The following is a 24,281-nucleotide window of genomic DNA, read 5'->3' as shown; positions in this document are numbered from 1 at the left end:
TCTTGACTTTTCCTTACTCCATAAGGCGAGATCTTGCATGGAGCCCCAGACTGAGGAAGATTGACAGTCATCTTGTGTTTTATCCATTTTCTAATAATTGTGCCTTCTCAACAAGCTGCTTGCCTATTGTCCTGTAGCCTATCCCAACCTTGGGACAGCACTTTGTCTTGGCCATTGTGGGTTCAGGTTGGGGTGTGATTGATTGAGTGTGTGGACAGGTATCTTTTACACAGGTAATGAGTTTAAACAGATGCAATTAATACAGGTAATAAGTGCAGAGTAGGAGAACTTTTGAAAGAAAAACTAACAGGTCTGTGAGAGACAGAATTCTTGCTGGTTGGTAGGTGATTAGTGATGAGTGAGTATGTTCAGATAACCCTTTTGGCGAATATACTCGGACGAGTATCTTCGGTGTACTCGGTGATATGTTTGAATCACTCCCGTGTGCATGATTTGTGACTGTTTGACAGCTTTAATACATGTGAGGAATGCTTGTTTCTTTCGCATTAGCTCGTGAGGCTACTAGCGGTGTTGAAACAAAAATGCGGATTTGAAAGAGAGGAGAAAAATGAGAAGAAAAATTTGGGGGGTGATATGTGTGCATATAGTTGGGTATAGTTGGGTATGTTGTGTATACAATTAAAGTGGATATGTGAAATTACATGATCAGGTTGAATTTGCCATTGAAAATCACATTATCATATGAGGGCAAAAATATATGATATGCTGTATAATATAAAATATGAATATATAATATAATAAAAAATTATGCTGTTGAATTGAATGAATCAAATGAACATATAAAGTGCTGAAATAATAGAATAAATGACATTAAATTACAATTAGTGCACAATAAACATTTAAAATTAATTGTGCTATTGCTATGAATAACAAATATGTATGTATATGAAAATGTGGAGGACACAGAGTATGATCCTTTCTTTGATATTCACTAAGTACAGACAATCGTGATGGACTGTGTCTATGACTCGCCCCCTGGGCCGCGTGGGGAACCCGGAACCGGGCCTCTGGTGGGATGCTGGGGGTGGTAGTCTCAGTGTGGCGGCGACCCGGTCCGTGGCTCAGGGTGGTCAAACCAGTGGCAGTCTTAGTGTAATAACAGATGTCCGACTACGCCACCCGTGGATTGCGGTCAGTGGGGACCGCCGCTGCGCTGCAGGCCGCTGAGGCTGATGTTGTAAGCGCAGCCAAGTATGGGATAACTCCCCACGGGAGAAGCATTGCCTCAGGGCAGCTAGTGTGGATGATGGGAGTGATGGTGTGAGCGTCCCAGTACTAATGGTGCTGGTGCGGCGATGAAACACAGAGACGTGTGGTGCAGTTCAGGGTCTTTACTGATGATATAAAGCAGACCCCCCGGGAGTACTGGTTAGCAGTAGAGGCCTGGTCAGTCTGTGAGCAAGCAGGATCTCCCCCTGGCCAGGTGGAGTTGTAGGCCTCCCCGTCTATCTGCACTCTTTCCTGGCTACCTTGCTCTATGCGGGTAGAAGTAGCCCACGTCCCTGAGTATACCGTGTGGTGCTCACCCGTATGGCCGGTGACTTGGGGCCTTCTGTTAGCCTCCGCTCCACGATGGCGGTGCTGGTCCCTTGCTTATGACCGTGCCTCCGGGCTTCTAAGGCCAGAGGACCTGGAATCCCCTGCCGGTTGGATTCTGCTGCTGGACCTGGATGTCCCCACAGCCTCGGACTCCGTGTCCGGGTTTAGTGTCTTCAGCCAAGGCGAGATATCTAGCTTCCAGCCTCTGGCACTCACTCCTGCTCCTACAGAGCTCTTGCTGTTTCTTTCCCTCTCCAAGCTCTAACTCCCCTAATCCCGCCCCAGACCCAGTTTATAAGGGCAGATTCCTCCCCTCCCAGGTCTGGGCGGGCAGTGTTGCATGCTTAGGGCTCCTGACCAGAGAAACCTCCCACTTGCTCTCAGACATAATATTTATATTACTGTGGCAACCAGACCCCTGGGGTGCCACATTCCCCCCTAGTAGATTTTAGTACTCCGGGACTAAACACATTTTTAAAGAAACATAAATACAAGGGTATAAACGATAATACAATAACATATTTACAAGAAGCTTTAGTTCTTTAAAGGTCACGGCGTGTCCGCAACCTGGTGTCCATATCACCCAAGGTGAAGTTTGTGAAACAAGAGGGTGTCCATGTCACCCAAGGTGAAGCTTTAAGCGAAGTAGGGGACCTGTCCAAAGCAAACCCCTTGCGTTGGCCTTGGGTGTGGCTGCAAGGCTGAAGCTAGCTACTTCGGGCCGCAAGGAGGCCAAGCCAGACAGGTTTTCTCTTCCGCGGCCGTCTTCGCAAGAGGCACAATGTGCAACTATCTAAAAAACTGTTCCGGTTATCCAGCGTCCATAACCTGTTAGTCCAAATAAATCTGCAGGGTAACTGAGAAACATAATTAATAACAGGCAACAACAAAAACCATAAACATTTTCAAGAAACAGGTAAATTTACAGTGCATTACTTTATATTTTCCAGTGAGCTGGCATCTGACCTCTAGTGACTCTAGTGGACCTACGGAGCTCACTAACTGGTCCTGCACTACAGGGTGTAGGAGGTGTTATGGGTAAGCTGGGCAGCTGTCTGCGCACTCTTTGGCTCACTAGGGGCACGGCAGGCTCACTACTAGCAGAGGGTTGATAATCCTGCGCTGCTGGTGTGGACTCTTCTGCCTCCTGGGCCGGCTGCTCTTCCAGCTCTACCTTGTCTTCTGTAGGCACTTGAGGGGCTGGCTGGAGAAAGGTGAGGACGGGCACCACGATAGCGTTGTTTACTTGTATCCAGGACCGGGGAAAGTCTCCGAGTACGGTGCTGATCATTTCCTCCTTTTCCTCTACGGGTTGATGGTCTTCCTGATCTTCATCCGTGCTTTGCAACTTCTCGGGGCACTTTTTCAGGTGGTCTCTGGAGACAGTGGCTGTGGTCTCTCCTCCATCCTTGCTGATGACGTACACCTTTGGATTATTGTGGCTTGAGGGCAGTACTGTGTATGGGTCCTTTTCCCACTGGTCGTCCAACTTATGGAGCCGCCTTTTTCTTTTCAAGACCTGCTCTCCAGGTACCAGGGGAACAGCGGGAGCATGTTGGTTATAAGTCCTCTCCTGCCTTTCTCTTGATTGACAGAGACTTCGCTCCTGTACTTTCCGGTACTGCTGCTGCCGTTCTGTATCCCAGTCTGCCTCTGGCGAGGTGTCCTCAGGTGTCAGGGCTCCCATATCCAGGTCAATAGGCAGCTTACCAGGTCTTGCTCTCATTAGGTAAGCCGGGGTACAGTTGGTGGAACCTACCGGGATGTGGTTGTACAGGTCCACCAGATCGGGCAGTTTCTCAGGCCACAGGCTGCGTTCTTCCAGGGGCAATGTTTTTAGCAGATCTATCACCACCTGGTTCATCTTTTCGCAGAGTCCATTGGTCTGTGGGTGATAGGGCGTTGCTCTTATCTTCTTGCAGCCATACAGGTTGCAGAACTCCTGGAAGACCTCTGCTTCGAAGGCTGGTCCTTGGTCTGTCAACACTTGCTCCGGGTACCCGTGTGGACGGCAGAAGTGCTGCTGGAAGGCTCTAGCTGCTGTTTGAGCCGTTAAGTCCTTGACGGGAACCACCACCAGGAACTGGGAGTAGTGATCTACGATTGTGAGGGCGTAGACATACCCAGATCTGCTCGGAGCCAGTTTCACATGGTCCAGGGCTACCAGTTCCAGTGGCTGTCTGGTGATGATGGGCTGCAGGGGAGTCTTCTGGCTGGCACGGTCCTTTCTTCTTAGGTTGCACGGGCCACTGTCTCTGCACCACCTCTCGATGGCTCCTCTCATGCCTACCCAGTAGAACCGTTCACGCAACAAGTACTCCAGCTTCTTCCATCCAAAATGTCCTGCTCCATTGTGGTATGCCTCCAGAACCATAGCCGCGTCTCGTCTTGGGACCACTACCTGCCAGGTCAACTCATGTGTTTGAGAGTTAACCATTCTTCGGCACAGCTTCTCCCTGTAGAGGAACAACTTACTTTTCTCCTTCCACAGTTGCTTGGTCTCCTCCGGAGCGTCTGGGTCAAGACGGGAATCGGCCTGTGTCAGCATTTCCTTCACCAGACGGACTGCGGGATCACTGTCTTCCGTTTCCGCCCAGCTGTAGTGGGGCAAGGGATTGAACGTCACAGAGCGCCTGTCCTTCACACGGTGGGAATACAGGGTAATCCCATGACGGTGGAACGCAGGGAGCTCGACTTCTTCCAGATCTTCTGGATCTTCCCCTACGTCCGGTAAGTTTGGCATTCTAGACAGGGCATCCGCGTTGGCATTTGAGCGCCCGCCCGGTATTTGATGGTGAATTCATAGTTGGACAGGCGGGCCATCCATCTCTGCTCCAGGGCACCGAGCCTTGCAGTGTCCAGGTGTGTCAACGGGTGGTTATCCGTGTACACGGTGAACTTGGAAGAGGCAAGGTAATGCTTGAAACGTTCGGTCACTGCCCACACCACTGCCAGGAACTCCAGCTTGAATGAGCTATAATTCTCAGGGTTCCTCTCCGTGGGCCGTAGCTTTCGGCTGGCGTAAGCGATTACCCGTTCTTTCCCCTGCTGGATCTGGGACAGTACAGCTCCTAGCCTGATGTTGCTTGCGTCCATGTGGAGGATAAAGGGCTCGCTGTAATCAGGGTACGCCAGGATTTCATCCCCCGTGAGGGCCATCTTCAGCTGGCAGAAGGACTCCTCTTCCAGCTTTTCCCACCTGAAGGGCGGCTTCTGGTTTTTAGCTTTCCGAGATTGACCTATCAGGAGGTCCTGCATAGGGGCTGCCATTTTGGTGAAACCGGGAATGAATCTTCGGTAGTAGCCTACCAACCCGAGGAACTGCCGCACTTCCTTTATGCTTGAGGGTCTTGGCCAGTCTTTAATCACGGTGATCTTATCGGGGTCGGGAGCCACTCCGTCAGCACTCACCACGTGTCCCAGGTATTGAACCTTTGGTTTCAGGAGGTGACACTTGGAGGGTTTCACCTTTAGGCCGTAGCTTGCCAGGGCGTCAAACACTTCTGCCAGATGTTTCAGGTGGTCCTCGTAAGTCTTGGAATAAACGATGACATCGTCCAGGTATAACAGGACCGTCTCGAAATTCCGGTGTCCCAGACAGCATTCCATCAACCGTTGGAAGGTTCCTGGTGTGTTGCAGAGCCCGAACGGCATACAATTAAATTCGCTGAGACCCATCGGGGTGGTGAATGCGGTCTTCTCCCGGTCCACCTCTGCTACAGGAACCTGCCAGTACCCGCTAGTGAGATCCAAAGTAGAGAAGAAGTTAGCAGATTTTAATGCGGCTAAGGACTCTTCTATCCTTGGTAACAGGTACGCATCTTTGTGTGTGATACGGTTGACCTTCCTGTAGTCTACACACATTCTCATGGTGTTGTCTTTCTTTTTCACTAAGACTAGTGGAGCTGCCCAGGGGCTACAGCTGTCCCTAATTACCCCAGCCTCCTTCATGTCTTTTAGCATCCCCTTGGCGTGTTGATAGTGTGCAGGGGGTACGGATCGGTATCTCTCCTTTATGGGAGGATGGTCTCCCGTGGGGATGTAATGTTCTACCCCCTTTACTCGCCCGAAGTCCAGCGGGTGTTTACTAAACACTCTCTCGTACTCTTGAACCACCCGATAGACTCCCTGTTTTTGGTGTGAGGGAGTGGAGTCAGTACCCAAATGCAGTTGCTGACACCAGTCCTCCATTGGTTTCTTAGAGCCGTTACCTTCCTCTGGTTGAGATGAAGGCAAGGGTTCCACGGCCTGTACAGAGTTCTGGTTTATGGTGAACAATTTGGCTAGCGTGGCATACCGGGGCAGGTATACTTCTCTCTCCCCGATATTTATGATGCGGACGGGCACCCTCCCATGACGTACATCGACCACCCCCCGTGCTGTCAAAATGGTGGGCCTACTGTCTGAGTAGACGGGTTCTACCATTGCTTGGTAGTCTCTACCTCTTAGGCCAATAGCTGCCCGGCACCAAATCATCATCTCACTTTTTGGGGGCATGGCAATAGGGAACGGGTCACACATTCTCACGCTACCTATCTCACCACCAGATAGTTCCACTTGTTGCCGCTTCATCAGTGTCCGGATCTCTTTTTGGAGCACACGCTGCTGGCTGGAACTGGCGTTCTTGGCAACCTGCTGCAAAATAAGAATCACCTCTGCAAGACAGTTTTCAATTACGTTAGTACCTAGGGTTATTTTTGGGTGACTCTTGCGACGGTCAATGTCCACAATGATCAGTCCTTGTGCCAGCAGTTCAACTTTACCGACCTTGATGGTCACTTCTTTAAATCCCATCTGTGGCACGGGCTGACCATTGCTGGCGATAATGCACAGGTCGTCATCTGGGTAGCGGGTTATGTCCGAGTCATTCCAGTACCGCTTGAAGAGCACGTACGGGATGGTGGTGACCTGTGACCCGGTGTCCAGTAAGGCACTCATAGGAATGCCGTCCAGTACCACAGACAAGACCGGATGTCCCCCTACGTACTTGTCACGCCAGTTCGATGGGCCTGATGATCTTAGGCCTGGGGATTGGCCCTCTACCCCAGGTTGTGCCCGTTTAAATGACAGTACCTTGCCATATGTCCGGGTTGATTGCAGCGGCGGCAGATGGGTCGTCCGTCCTCGTTGTATCTGTCGCTGGGTCTTCCTCTGGATGGTGGGGTCCTCCTCAGTCGCCGCCACGTGACGTCCTCCGGTCCGGATGTCAGCTGGATCTTTCCTGGAGAAGAGACCTGCAAAGACTGCACAGTTCTGGTTAGCGCGACAACGCTCTTAGTCAGCTCTTGGACCTGATGGTGCAGGTCTGTAGCCGGATTATTGTTCAAAGCCTGCGCATCAGCTCCCACAGGCCCTGCAGACAAGGGCGCCGCGTCCTGGTGATAAGTGATAGCAGGGCGCCTGTGGGTCACAACGCCACCTGGTGCCGGTTCTCGGAGCACCCGGATGGCTCTGTCCTTGAACTGTGCAAATTCCAGGTCAGGGTCCTGTAAGGCCATTGCCCGCAACTGGGTTCGGTGGGCATTGCACAGTAGACCCTCAATAAATTGTTCGGTCAACAGCTTGTCTTCATTTCCCACGCTGTCAGGGTCTGCCTGCTTAATGGCTCTCAGGGCCTCTTGTAGGTTTAGAGCATAGTCTCTTATACTTTCATGTGAATGTTGTTTGCAATCGTAAAATCTGAGCTTTATTTCGGCTGAGGTTCGGGTATCAAATGTGTCTTTCAGCCGGGCTAGTATTTCTCTGACAGTCCTCTTCTTCCCAGATGACCAGGACTTTACCTCCCTTTGGGCTGCCCCGATTAACTGGGCCACCAGGATGCTTACTTTTTGCTCTTCCGTGAGGGGGTATACCTGGAAGAGGCTATCCAATCTTTCCCTAAAGTCACTTAGGGTAAGTGACTCCCCTGAGTACTGGGGTAGCCAGGTTGCCCCCGGGATATAGGGCATGGTGAATGGCATGACCGCTGCAGCGGTTGCGCTGGCGGCCGGTGTGACGGTGGAGCTCCCCTCGGTATCCGACATCCTTCTACCCACCTAGTGGACTGTGGCCTTGCGATGCTCTTCTTCCGTAGGCCGCGGCTCCGCAGTCAATCGTCGGGGTAGAGGACCTGGCGTCGCGCTCCGATGACGTCAGCGTCGCTCTTCCTCCCTTCCAGGACCTTGCGCAGCGTAAGTGCGTGGGGCGGAGCTTCGGATCTCGCACGCTTTCGACGTCCACGCCCCTCTTCTTCCCCTGCGGCGTCCCGAAGATGGCGTCCGATGGCGGGAAGCGGCTGCGGATGGCGGGAAGACGGCAGAAGATGGCGGGAAATGACCCAAGATGGCGTCCGATGGCGGGAAATGACTCCGGACGGCGGGAAACTTCGCCACAGGTAAGTACAAAAGTCTTTTTCAGGCACGCAGTACCCGGTGGTTGCGGGCACGAAATCCTGCCGACTACGCCAAAGTTGACTCGCCCCCTGGGCCGCGTGGGGAACCCGGAACCGGGCCTCTGGTGGGATGCTGGGGGTGGTAGTCTCAGTGTGGCGGCGACCCGGTCCGTGGCTCAGGGTGGTCAAACCAGTGGCAGTCTTAGTGTAATAACAAATGTCCGACTACGCCATCCGTGGATTGCGGTCAGTGGGGACCGCCGCTGTGCTGCAGGCCGCTGAGGCTGATGTTGTAAGCGCAGCCAAGTATGGGATAACTCCCCACGGGAGAAGTATTGCCTCAGGGCAGCTAGTGTGGATGATGGGAGTGATGGTGTGAGCGTCCCAGTACTAATGGTGCTGGTGCGGCGATGAAACACCGAGACGTGTGGTGCAGTTCAGGGTCTTTACTGATGGTATAAAGCAGACCCTCCCGGGAGTACTGGTTAGCAGTAGAGGCCTGGTCAGTCTGTGAGCAAGCAGGATCTCCCCCTGGCCAGGTGGAGTTGTAGGCCTCCCCGTCTATCTGCATTCTTTCCTGGCTACCTTGCTCTATGCGGGTAGAAGTAGCCCACGTCCCTGAGTATACCGTGTGGTGCTCACCCGTATGGCCGGTGACTTGGGGCCTTCTGTTAGCCTCCGCTCCACAATGGCGGTGCTGGTCCCTTGTTTGTGACCGTGCCTCCGGGCTTCTAAGGCCAGAGGACCTGGAATCCCCTGCCGGTTGGATTCTGCTGTTGGACCTGGATGTCCCCACAGCCTCGGACTCCGTGTCTGGGTTTAGTGTCTTCAGCCAAGGCGAGCTATCTAGCTTCCAGCCTCTGGCACTCACTCCTGCTCCTACAGAGCTCTTGTTGTATCTTTCCCTCTCCAAGCTCTAACTCCCCTAATCCCACCCCAGACCCAGTTTATAAGGGCAGATTCCTCCCCTCCCAGGTCTGGGCGGGCAGTGTTGCATGCTTAGGGCTCCTGACCAGAGAAACCTCCCACTTGCTCTCAGACATAATATTTATATTACTGTGGCAACCAGACCCCTGGGGTGCCACATCTACATACCACAGCTCCTGGCCAGGGAAGAAAGGAAAAGACTATACAGACATTGCAGTATGGGATCACGGCTGATTATTTATTTGAGGTAAAATGTTGTTTAAAAACAGGCAGTGAAATTTTTACCACACAGAAAGAATCCACTGCCATCCCATGCTGTAATGTCTGTATACTCTTTTGTTCATCCCCCCTACCCAGGAGATGTGGTATGATCAGATCATTTTCCTGCACGGTCAGACACAGCCATTACACATGTTATGGAGACCCTCTTTGTTATTAGGGAGAACTTTGGAATAGACAGCAAAGGGTCTTCACATTGCCAGCGAGATTCAAATTAAAATACTTCATCGATGAAGGGAGAGAGACAAAATACATGCGACATGCATTGTCAGCAGGTAGAGTCTTCTGTGTGGCAACTAAGACTCACCACATTTATTAGCTAGACAAAAACGGAACTACAATTCTTAAATGCAACTGAACAGGAAACCGAAATAGACAATCAGTGATAACACACTTCCCGTAAAACCTTCTTGTCAGGGAATTCCCAGGAAACCAGTATCTTAGTCAGACATTCCATGATGCAAGTCTTAAGCAGAGGTTTCATAGAATAGATTGTTTTCCTAAATAATGAAGCTAGATATAAAAAATTAACCATAACAACTCCTCCCTTTTTTTTATTTTACAAAACAATTTATTCATCAGCTACTTCCCCATGCTATAAAAGCCTGGAGGGGATGAATCCTGTTCACCGACAAATATCTTGCTTGTAAATCTCATTATATATGTTTATAGGAGAAGTGGTATTATATTTTTCAGGCCTGTGATGCTTAATCTTGCGTGTTTTCTTGCATAGTCTCTTAACTGCAAATATACTAATCCTGGCAACTATATACACTAGTAATATCAAAATTCCTATTTGTAGAATACCTTGTAGGATGCCAATTAGCCATCCACCTACACCCTTGAACCAATTGACAGGATTAAGAAATAAGAAAGTGTCGCTTCTCCAGGAATCTTTGTTGACAAGATGTTCTTGGAGCCACGCATCCCTCATTTCTCTAACTATCTCTATCTTGGTCTTTACCTGGAAATTTCCTGCAGGGTCTATGTAGTGGCAACAGGTAGGGCCTATTATCTGACACTATGGTGTGTTGGTTAGTAACTGCAATTAGTTGTTTCTGTACAATATTAGATGTATTGAGAACGTCAACAATCTGGAAGATCTGGTCATCTAGATAATTAGTCGCTTCTACCAACTTATCCCACATTTGCATTATGAATGGGTAAATGAATAAGACACTAAAAAATTTGTTAGCCACCCCCATTTCTACAAGATGTGGTTTACCATTTGGTCTGAGCTTGTCGTCTGCAGCTCGTCTGTACAGTGTGTGTAGAGGGATTGCTTTAATATCTACTCTTGTGTGTGGTACTATAAAAGTAGAAGGTGTCAGAAAGGCCAGTGTGCAAACTCCTGTGAAATTGTCAGGTAACCACTTGTAAGCCTAATGTCCACATACAATATATAAACTTTCTTGTTCTCCAACAACAGTGTTGTTGATCAGACTAGCAATCCATTTAGATAACAAGGTGGTGCTTAATTTTTCCATAATTTTTCCCTGATACTGAGTGTCATTTGAGGTAAAACCTGATATTAGATTTTGCAAGGTGACATTTACACAATGAAGCTTAGGATTGTGAGTGGCATCAACCGCTATACACTGTGTAGTAGTGGTAGCAGATCCATTACACTCTGAATATTCAGCTGAAAAGAAAGGAAACCCTCTGGATTTTATCTGAATACAGCTGCAAGAGGTAAAGTTCGGATAACAGGAGAGGTCGACACGACTGGTCGCCCAAGGCATTTCAGTCTGACTTAGAGGCGGACCACTCCTGTTAAACAACAACCATGGCTCAGTCACCCAAGCAGCTACAGTTAGACCTACAACCTTCTTTTTTTTGTTGGTCTTAGTCTAATAGGAAAAGTGTATTTACTTAAGTAAAACATTTCTTTCAAAGTCACTGGAATGGCTAAATAAGGCATAGTATTGGAGGATATTGGACTATGGGTGCATATCCAACAGTTCTTAGGACGGTCATTAGAGTTCATGTCTTGGAGTAAGACTTGGTGATGCTTTATCAGTTTGTTATCCCAGTTCTCTTAAAGTACTTCATGGAGAGTTAGGGCAAGGGGTACGGTTACTATCACCATAGTCCAAACAAACAGGGTCATCATCTTTGCTGCTGCTGGGGTTCAAGACCTTTTTACAATGGCTGGCATGGATCCAAGTGTTCTTGCCTTGAAGCTTGACAGAAGTGGCAGTGGTTAACAGCACTTTGAATGGTTCACTGTATTTTGTCTCCAGTTGTCTCCTCATATGTCTCTTTACCACGACCCAGTAGAGGAAAGAACACAATTATGAGTAACAGTCAAATGTTTATGCAACTCCAGAACATATTCAGTGAGAGAACCATAGGAGGCCTGCAGCTGCTGTGGGAAATACAACCCTGTCTTAGGGACACTACCAAACAGTATTTCATATGGGGACAGCTTATCCCTCCCCCTTAAGGCGGTCCTCACTGAACACAATGCAATGGGCAAGAAATCTACCCAGGACATGTGTGTTTCTTCCATGCACTTTTCGATTTTTAGTTTCAAGGTACCATTGAGGCGTTCCACCTTCCCAGTACATTGTGGATGATAGGGAACATGGAAAGCCTGTTCTATCCCAAGAGTGACCATGATTTGTTTCATTAGTTCCCCAGTAAAGTGGGTTCCTCTGTCACTTTCTATAGTTTCGGGCACCCCATATCTACAAACCACCTCACTGATCAATTTGTTAGCAGTAGTTTTTGTGTTTGCTTTAGTCACCGCCCAAGCTTCTGGCCACCCAGAGTAAAGGTCAATGCATACCAAGGCGAAATTCATAATTACCCACCTTAGGTAGCTGTATGTAGTTCACCTGCAGTCTCTGAAATGGGTAATCTGGTTTTGGTTTGCATTTCCGTGGGACTCGAATAAGCCTACCAGGGTTATGTTTTGCACAAACTAGACACTCTTGAACATACTTTGCAGCCGTATTCGGGAACCCTGGGGCACACCAGTTTTGTAGCACCACTGCACACATAACACCCTTTGAGTTATGCACCGGAGAATGTGCAAGGGCAGCCATCATGGGGAACAGACAGCGTGGAAGGCAAATACATTTGTTTACCTGCCATACCCCTGACACTGACTGTACGGCGCCCGCTTTGACCCATGCATTCTGCTCGTGGGGGGGAGCCTGTGTCTGGAAGACCTGCAGTACTTCGAGGTCCACTGCCACTGGGGCCGGTGCAGGTGATGTCTCCTTATTTGAAAGGGGGCTTCCTGCACTCCCTGACCTTGAGTCTCCTGGGGTTCCCGCACCTGCTATAGCCAGTATCTCTGTCAGAGGTAGTCGTGCTGCTTCCTTAGCCGCCTGGTCGGTCAAGGCATTCCCTACTGCAAGGGGAGTTTGTTCCCGAGTGTGTGCTGACACTTTGACTATGGCTGCCCTTCGGGGAAGGGTGAGTGCTGTGAGTAGCAGCTCTACCGCTTGTGCATTCCTTATAGGTTTGCCAGCAGAGGTCAAGAAATTACGGCTTCACCAAATGGCGCCAAAGTCATGTGCAACACCATAAGCATATTGCGAGTCAGAAAATACATTAATATCTTTTGCGCAGAGCAGCTGGAGGGGAGTGGTTCTTGTATCACTGCCTTACCATTGTGAACTACTGTATACCCAGTGATGAATCGTCCTTGTTCACTGTCCCAAGCTCTGGAACCATCTACAAAATACTCAGCAGAGGGGTTAGTGAGTGGTACATCAGTAATATTTGCCAAGCCCTTTATTTCAGCTTCCATCAATGCCTGACAATCATGTTCATGTGCCATATCAAACTGAGCTTCTTCATCTGCTAATTTGAAAAATAGGGGCAGGTGTTGGCTCATTTCTTGGTTCATGGTACCTCCCTCTTCCCCATCCTGATACTTTCCTCCCTTTTCTAAATCCACTGGAAGTAGTGTAGCTGGATTTAGAACATTACAGCGTTTGATAGTTATATGGAGGGGTGTAAGGAGTGAGACTTCATATTTTGTCAACCTTGATGCTGAGAGGTGGCGGGTCTGAGCCTGTTGAAGTATTTCAGATACAGCATGAGGAACTTGAAGTGCGAGGGGCTTCCTAACACTATGTCCTCTGTCTTTTTAACGAGTTCTGAAGCAGCTGCCACAGCTCTAACACAAGTAGGAGACCCCATAATGACTGGGTCTAGGGTTATAGAGTAATACCCTAGAGGGCGCTGCCTACCACCATGTTCTTGTGTAAAGACACCAGACGCATGTCCAGCCTGTTCGTGGCAGTACAAAGAGAAAACTTGTCATAATTCGGTATACCTAGAGCTGGTGAGGCAGAAAGAGTAAGCTTGAGGGTGTGAAATGCATCAATAGCCTCAGAATTAATGGTGAAAGGCTCAGTTTTGAGGCATTGGAACAATGGGGCCATAATACTAGAGGCATTTCGTATCCAGAGACGGCAGTACTGGACTAGGCCCAAGAATGCCCGAAGGGACTTGGTAGATCTTGGAAGGGGTATTTTTAGTATAGCCTCTATCCTTCCTGGGCTGAGATGCTTAATGCCTGGAGACAGGCAATGCCCAAGGAAAGTGACTGTGGACTTGCACAATCGGAGTTTATCTTTTGTCTTTTGAAGCTTTGCACCCATGTTCTGCTAAGAATATCAGCAGAGATTGAGATTCATTGTGGCATATCTGGTCAGTGGTGCAGCAAAGGAGAAGGTCATCCACATATTGTAAGAGTATGGTGGATGAATCAAAGGGGCACCAGTTATCGAGTACAGTCTTTAGGGATGTGGAAAATAAGGAAGGGGAGTTAGCAGCTCCCTGAGGAAGGACTGCCCATGCATATTGGGCACCTTTGTGGGTGAAGGCGAAATAAGAGGTACACTCCGTGGACAAGGAGACAGAGAAAAAAGCATTGGCCAGATCAATCACTGTGAAACAGATGGCTGTGGAGGGGACCTGATTCAGGAGAGTATGGGGGTTGGGTACAAGTGGAGTATCCACTATAGTTACTGCATTAACTGCCCTAAGATCATGTACCATACGATAGGCTACTGGCTGTCCAGGTGGGGTTTTCTTTTTGACTGGGTAAAGGAGAGTGTTAAATGGGGAGGTTATAGGAATAACTAGACCTCTTAACAAGAGCTTCTGGATATTCTCATGTATTGCCGCATCCTGAGCAGCACTTAAAGGATACTGCTTTATACAGGGGGGTTGGGCACCTGGTTTAAGTTTTACAATCACCGGAGGGATGGGTAGTTTTCCCACATCAAGTTTGCTACATGCCCACAATTGACTGGGTATATTCTCAAGCCAAACAGGATGGGAATGAGGTTTAGAGTCTGTATTGTCTAGAACTGTGGGAATTGTTAGGGATAGAAGACTACACAATGTGTCATCATCCAGTGGGGTGGTCATCTTGGGGCCATTTGGAGTGCATTCTATGCAGGCCCCAATTTTCTGCAACACATCTGTTCCCAACAAATTAAAAGGCACATAAGGGGAAACTAAAACCTGGGTTACAATTGAAATTGAGTCATGCAAATTTAACCGGAGAGGATGAGTCATTTGTAATTTAGTAAGTCGTCCCTCTACCCCTTCACAAGTCACATATTCGGGGGACAAAATGTCCTCTGGAACATGTTCTTGCATTAATACTGTACGGGCTGCTCCATTGTCTACCATGAATGAAATAGTTTTTCCCTCCCCCAGGGACACGAGGACAGTGAGTGTGGATCCCTGGGGGGTGACAACGGGGCAGAGGGAGACATCTGGATTGCCAGTTTCCTATGGAGGGGGCTGGGCAGTGGCTGTTGATTTTGCGGGACATTTGATGGATAAATGTCCTTTTTGCCGGCAAGACCAACATTCTATATTGCTGTAATCTCTATTTCCTCCTTGGTGGTTACTCCCCCCCCCATCTTCCCTTCCTGGGCTGCACAGGAGCCAAGTTATCCCTTTTCTTTGACATGCTTTCTAGTTTAGCACCTTGGGCTATTTCCTTTAAATCAACCCATTGCATATTGCGCCACTCTGGGCGACTAGTGCGTCTACAGTCTGAGTCGTAGGTCTAAGACCATTTATAAAACACTGCAACAATAATCTGCGCTCCTTATCATCGTTATGCTCATATCCAAAATCCAACCATGTTTGTTCTAATACAGAGGCATATTCTGAGACTGACTGAACCTTATCCTGTACTGCAGTTTGTAACAGGTCTTGTTTTTTATCCTGCTCTGCCCGAGCCCAGTTTTGTATCCTTTGTATAAACACCTGACCCGACCCTAATGTATTTTTAATGTCTGGTTCCTGGCCTGGCAGCATTTGAGTAATTTCCAAAAGTAAGGGGTCACTGCCTTTCTGCAGAATGATAGAAACTAGATCATCCCATGTGGCCCGATATGCCTCCTGAACACCCTGGATGCGCATTCTAAATGTTAAGGTTTTTTTTCAGGGATCTGGGAGCTGGGTAGCGAGGGCAATAAGCTCAGTGGGGGACCAAGGCCAATATGTTTCTATTGGCCATACTTGGGGGGATCTCGTACCTGAACATTATCAACCGTCCTAGGCAGTTGAAACTGTACATGACTAGTGGTCCTCATAGGGAACAGAGGCACCCTGGGTGTTGTTCCTGGGTGTGAAGACCCACAGGACCTGCAACAATTAACCCCAGGGGGATTCTAATGACCACAATGTCGGCAAGTCCATCCCATTGACCCAGCATAAGGTGGGGGTGCTGAAGGGGGTGCAGAATTTACATCAGGTACAGAGACTACAGGGGTCTGAGAGTTTTTCAAACTATCATAGATTACATAGACAGTTCCATGCCTGGTTTCCTCAGATTTATGTTCACTCATTGAGAGACGTTTTGCTACTTCTAACCACATCCTAGCCTGCTCTAGTTTGTTTTTATCTTTCAACCATCCTTCCCAATTGCAGATATATTTCTCCCATTCATTCTCTTCCAGATTTCCCCACTTTCCCATACCAAATTTCCTCAATATTATTTCACATCCCTCTACTGCTTCTTTCCCTTTCAGTCTCTCCACTATCTCACATGCTGGAACTGGGGCCACGCCCTTTAGGTTAGTCAATTCCTTACTGTTGCCAGTCCGCATGACTGCAATCATTGTGCCAGAGTTACCGTAGAACTCTCTTCAGCACACCTAGAGCCTCTCAGACTCTAAATTTGATCCGGTCCCAGTCTCCTCTCATCCTCGAAAGACGGAACTGATCTTGTCCCAGTTTCCTCTGAGCCTCGAAAGACAGATCTTTAAGGAAGTACTAACACCGATTTTCCAGCCTTGTGAGCTAGGGAGATTCTTACACACAACCAAACAAATATCAATACCAAGCCTACTGCTCCACCTACTATTCCAATTATTTCAGCATGATCAAGTTGACGCGCCCCCTGGGCCATGTTTGGGGAATACCCGGAGCCGGATCTGTTGGGGGTGGTAGTCCTCGTGGCGGTGACCCGGTCCGCGCCCAGGGTGTCAAACTAAGTGGCGATGTTTTTAGTGGCAGATGTGATATTGTTCGACTACGCCACCCGTTGAATGCAGTTACGAAACCGCCGCTGCAGGGCAGACCGCTGAGGCCGGTGGTACAGTTGTGCAGCGTGGGTAGTATAACCCCCAACGGGAGGGGTATGGCCTCAGGGCAGCGGACGTGGATGATGGGGATGGTAGAATTGCACGCAGGCACCAGGAACCACTCAGAGACGGTGCGGTGTAGTTCAGGGTCTTTACTGGTGACAAAGATAGACCCTCCCGGGAGTACTGGCTAGCGGTCGGGGTCTGGTCAGTCCGTGAGCAGACAGGATCTCCCCTGGCCAGGCGGAGTTGTAGGCCTCCCCAACTAACTGTACTCTTCTTGGCTACCTTGCTAGAAGCGGGTAAAAGTAGCCCACGTCCCTGAGTGTACCGTGTGGTGCTCACCCGTATGGCCGGTGACTCGGGGCCTTCTGGTAGCCTCCGCTCCACGACGGCGGTGCTGGTCACTTGCGTGTGACCGTGCCTTCGGGTTTCTTGGCCAGAGGACCTGAAATCCCCTGCTGGTCGGTTTCTGCTGCTGGGTATGGAACAGTCCCCACAGTCTCGGACTCCGTGTCCGGTGAGATCTCTTCAGCCAAGGCGAGCTATTTAGCTTCCAGCCTCTGGCACTCACTCCTGCTCCTACAGAGCTCTTGTTGTCACTTTCCCTGCAACTGCTCCACACCAGACCAGACTGTGTCTCTGTCTCTGTCTGTGTTCTCTTCTAACCCTACCTCAACCCCAGTTTATATAGGGGAAGTGCTTCCCCTCCCAGGACTGGGCAGGAGGTGTGGCATGCTCAGGATTCCTGACCAGGAGACCTCCCACCTGCTCACAGACGTAATATTGCTATTACTGTGGTAACCAGACCCCTGGGGTTCCACATTCCCCCCTAGTAAAATTTAGTACTCCGGGACTAAACATATTTTTGAAAACATAACAGGGTATAAACAGGAACAATACAATAAGGAAAAACACGTTAAGGTGGTCACGGCGTGTCCGCAACCGGGTGCAACTTTTGAAGCAAAAAGGGTGTCCATTTCACCAAAGAACAGGGAGCCGTAACCAGGTAGGGGTCTGTCCTGCCCCGAGTCTTTAACAGTCTTTAGTCCGTTCCTGGGTTACGCTCCAAACATATATACAATAGAGTTCTAGTAAATCCACAAAAGACACCTATAACATAACTGGAAAAACATAATTATTTACAAGCAACAGTAAACAGGTAAATATCAATAAAACAGTCTAAACACTTTAGATCCTCCAACGTACGGGCAACTGGCCTCTAGTGGCTCTAGTGGACCTACGGAGCTCACTAACTGGTCCTGCACTACAGGGTGTAGGAGCTGTTAAAGGTAAGCTGGGCAGCTGTCTACGGACTCTTTGGCTCACTAGGGGCACGGCAGGCTCACTATAAGCAGAGGGTCGATTCTCCTGGTCTGCTTGTGTGGGGTCTTCTGCCTCCTGGACCGGCTGCTCTTCCAGCTCTACCTGTTTTTCCATAGGCACTTGGGATGCTGGCTGGAGGAAGGTGAGGACGGGTACCACAACAGCGCCATTTACCTGTGTCCAAGACCGAGGGAAGTCTCCTAGTATAGTACTGACCATCTCTTCCCTTTCCTCTGCGGGTCGAGGGTTTTCTTGATCTTCTTCAGGGTTTCGTAGTTGCTCGGGACACTTCTTCAGGTGATCTCGGGAGACAATGGCTGTGGTTTCTCCTCCATCCTTACTGATTGTGCAGATTTTTGGGTTTTCATGGCTTGATGGCAGTACGGTGTACGGGTCCTTCTCCCACTGGTCGTCCAACTTGTGGAGCCGTCTTTTCCTCTTCAAGACCTGCTCTCCAGGTACCAGGGGAACAGCGGGAGCATGCTGGTTGTAAGTCTTCTCCTGTCTTTCTCTTGCTTGACAGAGACTTCGCTCAACGCTCTCCTGTACTTTCCAGTACTGCTGCTGCCTCTCTGTGTCCCAGTCTGCTTCTGGTGAAGTGTCCTCGGGTGTCAGGACTCCCATATCCAGATCAACAGGCAGCTTACCAGGTCTTGCTCTCAATAGGTAAGCCGGGGTACAGTTGGTAGAACCTACAGGGATGTGGTTGTATAGGTCCACCAGATCAGGCAGTTTCTCAGGCCACAGACTGCGTTCTTCCAGGGGCAATGTTTTCAGAAGGTCTATCACCACCTGGTTCATCTTCTCGCAGAGTCCATTGGTTTGCGGATGATAGGGTGTTGTTCTTATCTTCCGGCAGCCATACAGAGTGCAGAACTCCTGGAAGACTTCCGCTTCAAAGGCAGGTCCTTGGTCCGTCAGCACCTGCTCTGGGTATCCGTGTGGACGACAGAAGTGCTGCTGGAAGGCTCTAGCTGCTGTTTGAGCCGTTAAGTCCTTGACGGGGACTACAACCAAGAACCGGGAGTTGTGATCCACGATGGTTAACGCATAGACGTAGCCACTTCTGCTGGGGGTCAGTTTTACATGGTCCAAGGCTACCAGTTCCAACGGCTGCCTGGTGACGATGGACTGCAGGGGAGTCTTCTGGCTGGCACGGTCCTTCCTTCTTAGGTTGCATGGGCCACAGTCTCTGCACCACCTCTCGATGGTTCCTCTCATGCCTACCCAGTGGAACCGCCCGCGCAGCAGGAACTCCAGCTTCTTCCATCCGAAGTGCCCAGCTCCGTCGTGGTATGCCTCCAGTACCATAGCCGCATCTCTTCTTGGCACCACTACTTGCCAGATCAGTTCATGCGTCCGGGAGTTAACCATTCTGCGGCACAACTTCCCCTTGTAAAGGAACAGTCGACTCTTCTCAGCCCACAGTTGCTTGGTCTCCTCCGGAGCGTCTGGGTCAAGGCGGGCATCTGGCCGAGTCAGCATCTCCTTCACCAGTCGGACGGCGGGGTCACTGTCTTGCGTTTCTGCCCAGTTGTAATGAGGTAAGGGGTTGAACGTAGCGGATTGCTTACCCCTTACACGGTGGGAATACTGGGTAGTCCCATGACAGTGAAACGCAGGGAGTTCAACTTCTTCCAGTTCCCCTGGATCTTCCCCTATGTCCGGTAGGTTTGGCATTCTGGACAAGGCATCCGCGTTGGTATTGGAGCGTCCTGCCCGGTATTTAATCGTGAACTCATAGTTGGACAGGCGGGCCATCCATCTCTGCTCCAGGGCACCGAGTCTTGCAGTGTCCAGGTGTGTCAACGGGTTGTTATCCGTGTACACGGTGAACCCGGGAAGAGGCGAGGTAGTGCTTAAAGCGTTCGGTGACTGCCCACACCACTGCCAGGAACTCTAGCTTGAATGAGCTGTAATTCTCAGGGTTTCTTTCGGTGGGTCGCAGTTTTCGGCTGGCGTAAGCAATTACCCGTTCTCTCCCCTGCTGGATCTGGGACAGTACGGCTCCTAGCCCGATGTTACTTGCGTCGGTGTAGAGGATAAAGGGCTGGCTGTAATCAGGGTACGCCAGGATTTCATCCCCCGTGAGGGCCATCTTCAGCTGGCGGAAGGACTCTTCTTCCAGCTTCTCCCATCTGAAGGGCGGCTTCTGGTTCTTGGCCTTCCTGGACTGGCCTATCAGGAGGTCCTGCATAGGAGCTGCCTTTTTGGTGAAACTGGGAATGAATCTTCGGTAGTAGCCTACCAACCCGAGGAACTGCCGCACTTCCTTTACGCTGGAGGGTCTTGGCCATTCCTTAATCGCGGTGATCTTATCAGGGTCGGGGGCCACTCCGTCAGCACTCACCACGTGTCCCAGGTACTGCACTTTTGGTTTTAGCAGGTGACACTTCGACGGTTTCACCTTCAGACCGTAGTTTGCCAGGGCTTCAAACACCTCCGCCAGGTGTTTCAGGTGGTCCTCGTAGGTTTTGGAATAAACTATAACATCGTCCAGGTACAGCAGGACCGTCTCAAAGTTCCGGTGTCCCAGACAGCATTCCATCAATCGTTGGAAGGTTCCTGGTGCGTTGCAGAGTCCGAACGGCATGCAGGTAAACTCACTAAGTCCCATCGGGGTGGTGAATGCGGTCTTCTCCCGGTCCGCCTCTGCTACAGGAACCCGCTAGTGAGATCCAAAGTGGAGAAGAAGTTAGCAGATTTTAAAGCAGCCAAAGACTCCTCTATCCTTGGTAAGGGGTACGCATCTTTGTGTGTGATACGGTTGATTTTCCGGTAATCTACACACATTCTCATAGTGTTGTCTTTCTTTTTAACCAAGACTAGTGGAGCTGCCCAGGGGCTACAGCTATCCCTGATTACCCCAGCCTCCTTCATGTCTCTAAGCATCCCCTTGGCGTGTTGGTAGTGTGCAGGGGGTACGGGTCGGTATCTCTCCTTTATGGGAGGATGGTCTCCCGTGGGGATGTGGTGTTCTACCCCCTTTACTCGCCCGAAGTCTAGCGGGTGTTTACTAAACACTCTCTCGTACTCTAGAACCACCCGATAGACTCCCTGTTTCTGGTGTGAGGGAGTGGAGTCAGTACCCAAATGCAGTTGCTGACACCAGTCCTCCATTTGTTGCTTAGAGCCGTTACCTTCCTCTGGATGAGATGGAGGCAAGGGTTCCACGGACTGTACAGAATTTTGGTTGATGGTATACAATTTGGCTAGCGTAGCATACCGGGGCAGGTACACTTCCCTCTTCCCGATATTTATTATGCGAACGGGCACCCTCCCATGGCGTACATCAACCACCCCCCGTGCTGTCAAAATGGTGGGCCTACTGTCTGAGTAGACGGGTTCTACCATTGCTTGGTAGTCTCTACCTCTGAGACCAATAGCTGCCCGGCACCAAATCATCATTTCACTTTTCGGGGGCATGGCAATAGGGAAAGGGTCACACATTCTCACGCTACCAATCTCACCACCGGAGAGTTCCACCTGTTGCCGTCGCATCAGTGCCCGGATCTCTTTTTGGAGCACTCGCTGCTGACCGGAGCTGGCGTTCTTGGCAACCTGCTGTAAAATGAGAATCACCTCTGCAAGACAATTTTCAATCACATTAGTTCCTAGAGTTATCTTTGGGTGACTCTCGCGCTTGTCAATGTCTACAATGATCAGTCCCTGTGCTGCCAGTTCGACTTTACCGATTTTAATGGTCATCTCTTTAAATCCGATCTGTGGCATGGGCTGACCATTGCTGGCGATGATACTCAAGTCGTCGTCTGGGTAGCGGGTTATATCCGAGTCATTCCAGTACTGCTTGAAGAGCGCGTACGGGATGGTGGTGACCTGTGACCCGGTGTCAAGTAGGGCACTCATAGGAATGCCATCCAGTACTACAGGCAAGACTGGACGTCCTCCCACGTATTTGTCACGCCAGTTCGATGGGCCTGGTGATCTTATTCCTAGGGGTTGGCCCTCTACCCCCAGGTTGTGCCAGTTTAAAGGACAGTACCTTGCCATATGTCCGGGTTGATTGCAGCGGCGGCAGATGGGTTGTCCGTCCTCGTTGTATCGGTCGCTGGGTCTTCCTCTGGCCGGTGGGGTCCTCCTTGGTCGGCGCCACGGGATATCCTCCGGTCCGGATGCCAGCTGGATCTTCCCTGGAGTAGAAACCTGTAAAGACTGCACAGTTCGGGTTAGCGCGGCAACGCTCTTAGTCAGCTCTTGGACCTGATGGTGCAGGTCTGTAGCCGGGTCATTGTTTAAAGCCTGCGCATCAGCTCCCACAGGCCCTGCCGACAAGGGCGCCGTCTCCTGGTGGTAAGTGATAGCAGGGCGCCTGTGGGTCACAGCGCCACCTGGTGCCGGTTCTCGGAGCACCCGGATGGCTCTGTCCTTGAACTGTGCAAAGTCCAGGTCAGGGTCCTGTAAGGCCATTGCCCGCAACTGGGTTCGGTGGGCATTGCACAGTAGACCCTCAATAAATTGTTCAGTCAACAGCTTATCTTCATTTCCCACGCTGTCAGGGTCTGCCTGCTTAATGGCTCTCAGGGCCTCTTGTAGGTTTAAAGCATAGTCTCTTATACTCTCATGTGCCCGCTGTTTGCACCCGTAAAATCGGAGCTTTATTTCGGCTGAGGTGCGGGTGTCAAATGTGTCTTTCAGCCGGGCTAGTATCTCTCTGACAGTCCTCTTCCTCCCAGGTGGCCAGGACTTTACCTCCCTTTGGGCTGCCCCTGTTAATTGAGCCACCAAGATGCTCACTTTTTGCTCTTCTGTGAGGGGGTACACCTGGAAGAGGCTATCCAGCCTTTCTCTGAAGTCATTTAGGGTATGTGACTCCCCTGAGTACTGGGGTAGCCAGGCTGCCCCCGGGATATAGGGCATGGTGAAAGGAATGACCGCAGCAGCGGTGGTTCTGGCGGTGGCTGTGGCAGTGAAGCTCTCCTCCGTATCCGACATCCTCCTCCCCCCTAGTGGACCGTGGCCTACCTTGCGATGATCCTCTTCCGTAGGCCGCGGCTCCGCAGTGGATCGTCAGGGTTGAGGACCTTCCGTCGCGCTCCTGTGACGTCGGCGTCTGCTGGGCTCCTTCCAGGACCTTACGAAACGTCCGGACGTGAGGCGGGGCTTCAGTTCTCGCGCGCTTTCGGAGTCCACGCCCCTCTTCTTCCCGCGCGGCGTCCTCAAGATGGCGTCCAACGGCGGGAAAACTCCACGGATGGCGGGAAGAAGGCAGAAGATGGCGTCGGATGGCGGGAAAACTCCATGGATGGCGGGAAGAAGGCAAAAGATGGCGTCGGATGGCGGGAATCTTCACCACAGGTAAGTTTAACAGTCTTTTTCAGGCACGCAGTACCCGGTGGTTGCGGGCACGAAATCCTGCCGACTACGCCAAAAGTCGACGCGCCCCCTGGGCCATGTTTGGGGAATACCCGGAGCCGGATCTGTTGGGGGTGGTAGTCCTCGTGGCGGTGACCCGGTCCGCGCCCAGGGTGTCAAACTAAGTGGCGATGTTTTTAGTGGCAGATGTGATATTGTTCGACTACGCCACCCGTTGAATGCGGTTACGAAACCGCCGCTGCAGGGCAGACCGCTGAGGCCAGTGGTACAGTTGTGCAGCGTGGGTAGTATAACCCCCAACGGGAGGGGTATGGCCTCAGGGCAGCGGACGTGGATGATGGGGATGGTAGAATTACACACAGGCACCAGGAACCACTCAGAGACGGTGCGGTGTAGTTCAGGGTCTTTACTGGTGACAAAGATAGACCCTCCCGGGAGTACTGGCTAGCGGTCGGGGTCTGGTCAGTCCGTGAGCAGACAGGATCTCCCCTGGCCAGGCGGAGTTGTAGGCCTCCCCAACTAACTGTACTCTTCTTGGCTACCTTGCTAGAAGCGGGTAAAAGTAGCCCACGTCCCTGAGTGTACCGTGTGGTGCTCACCCGTATGGCCGGTGACTCGGGGCCTTCTGGTAGCCTCCGCTCCACGACGGCGGTGCTGGTCCCTTGCGTGTGACCGTGCCTTCGGGTTTCTTGGCCAGAGGACCTGAAATCCCCTGCCGGTCGGTTTCTGCTGCTGGGTATGGAACAGTCCCCACAGCCTCGGACTCCGTGTCCGGTGAGATCTCTTCAGTCAGGACGAGCTCTGTCTCTGTCTCTGTCTGTGTTCTCTTCTAACCCTACCTCAGCCCCAGTTTATATAGGGGAAGTGCTTCCCCTCCCAGGACTGGGCAGGAGGTGTGGCATGCTCAGGAT

This window comes from Phyllobates terribilis, unplaced genomic scaffold, assembly GCF_046119375.1.
Source record: "Phyllobates terribilis strain yellow unplaced genomic scaffold, ASM4611937v1 Scaffold_2__4_contigs__length_985480577, whole genome shotgun sequence".
In the NCBI taxonomy this organism is placed as follows: Eukaryota; Metazoa; Chordata; class Amphibia; order Anura; family Dendrobatidae; genus Phyllobates; species Phyllobates terribilis.
Note: the sequence above shows the minus strand (reverse complement) of the source record.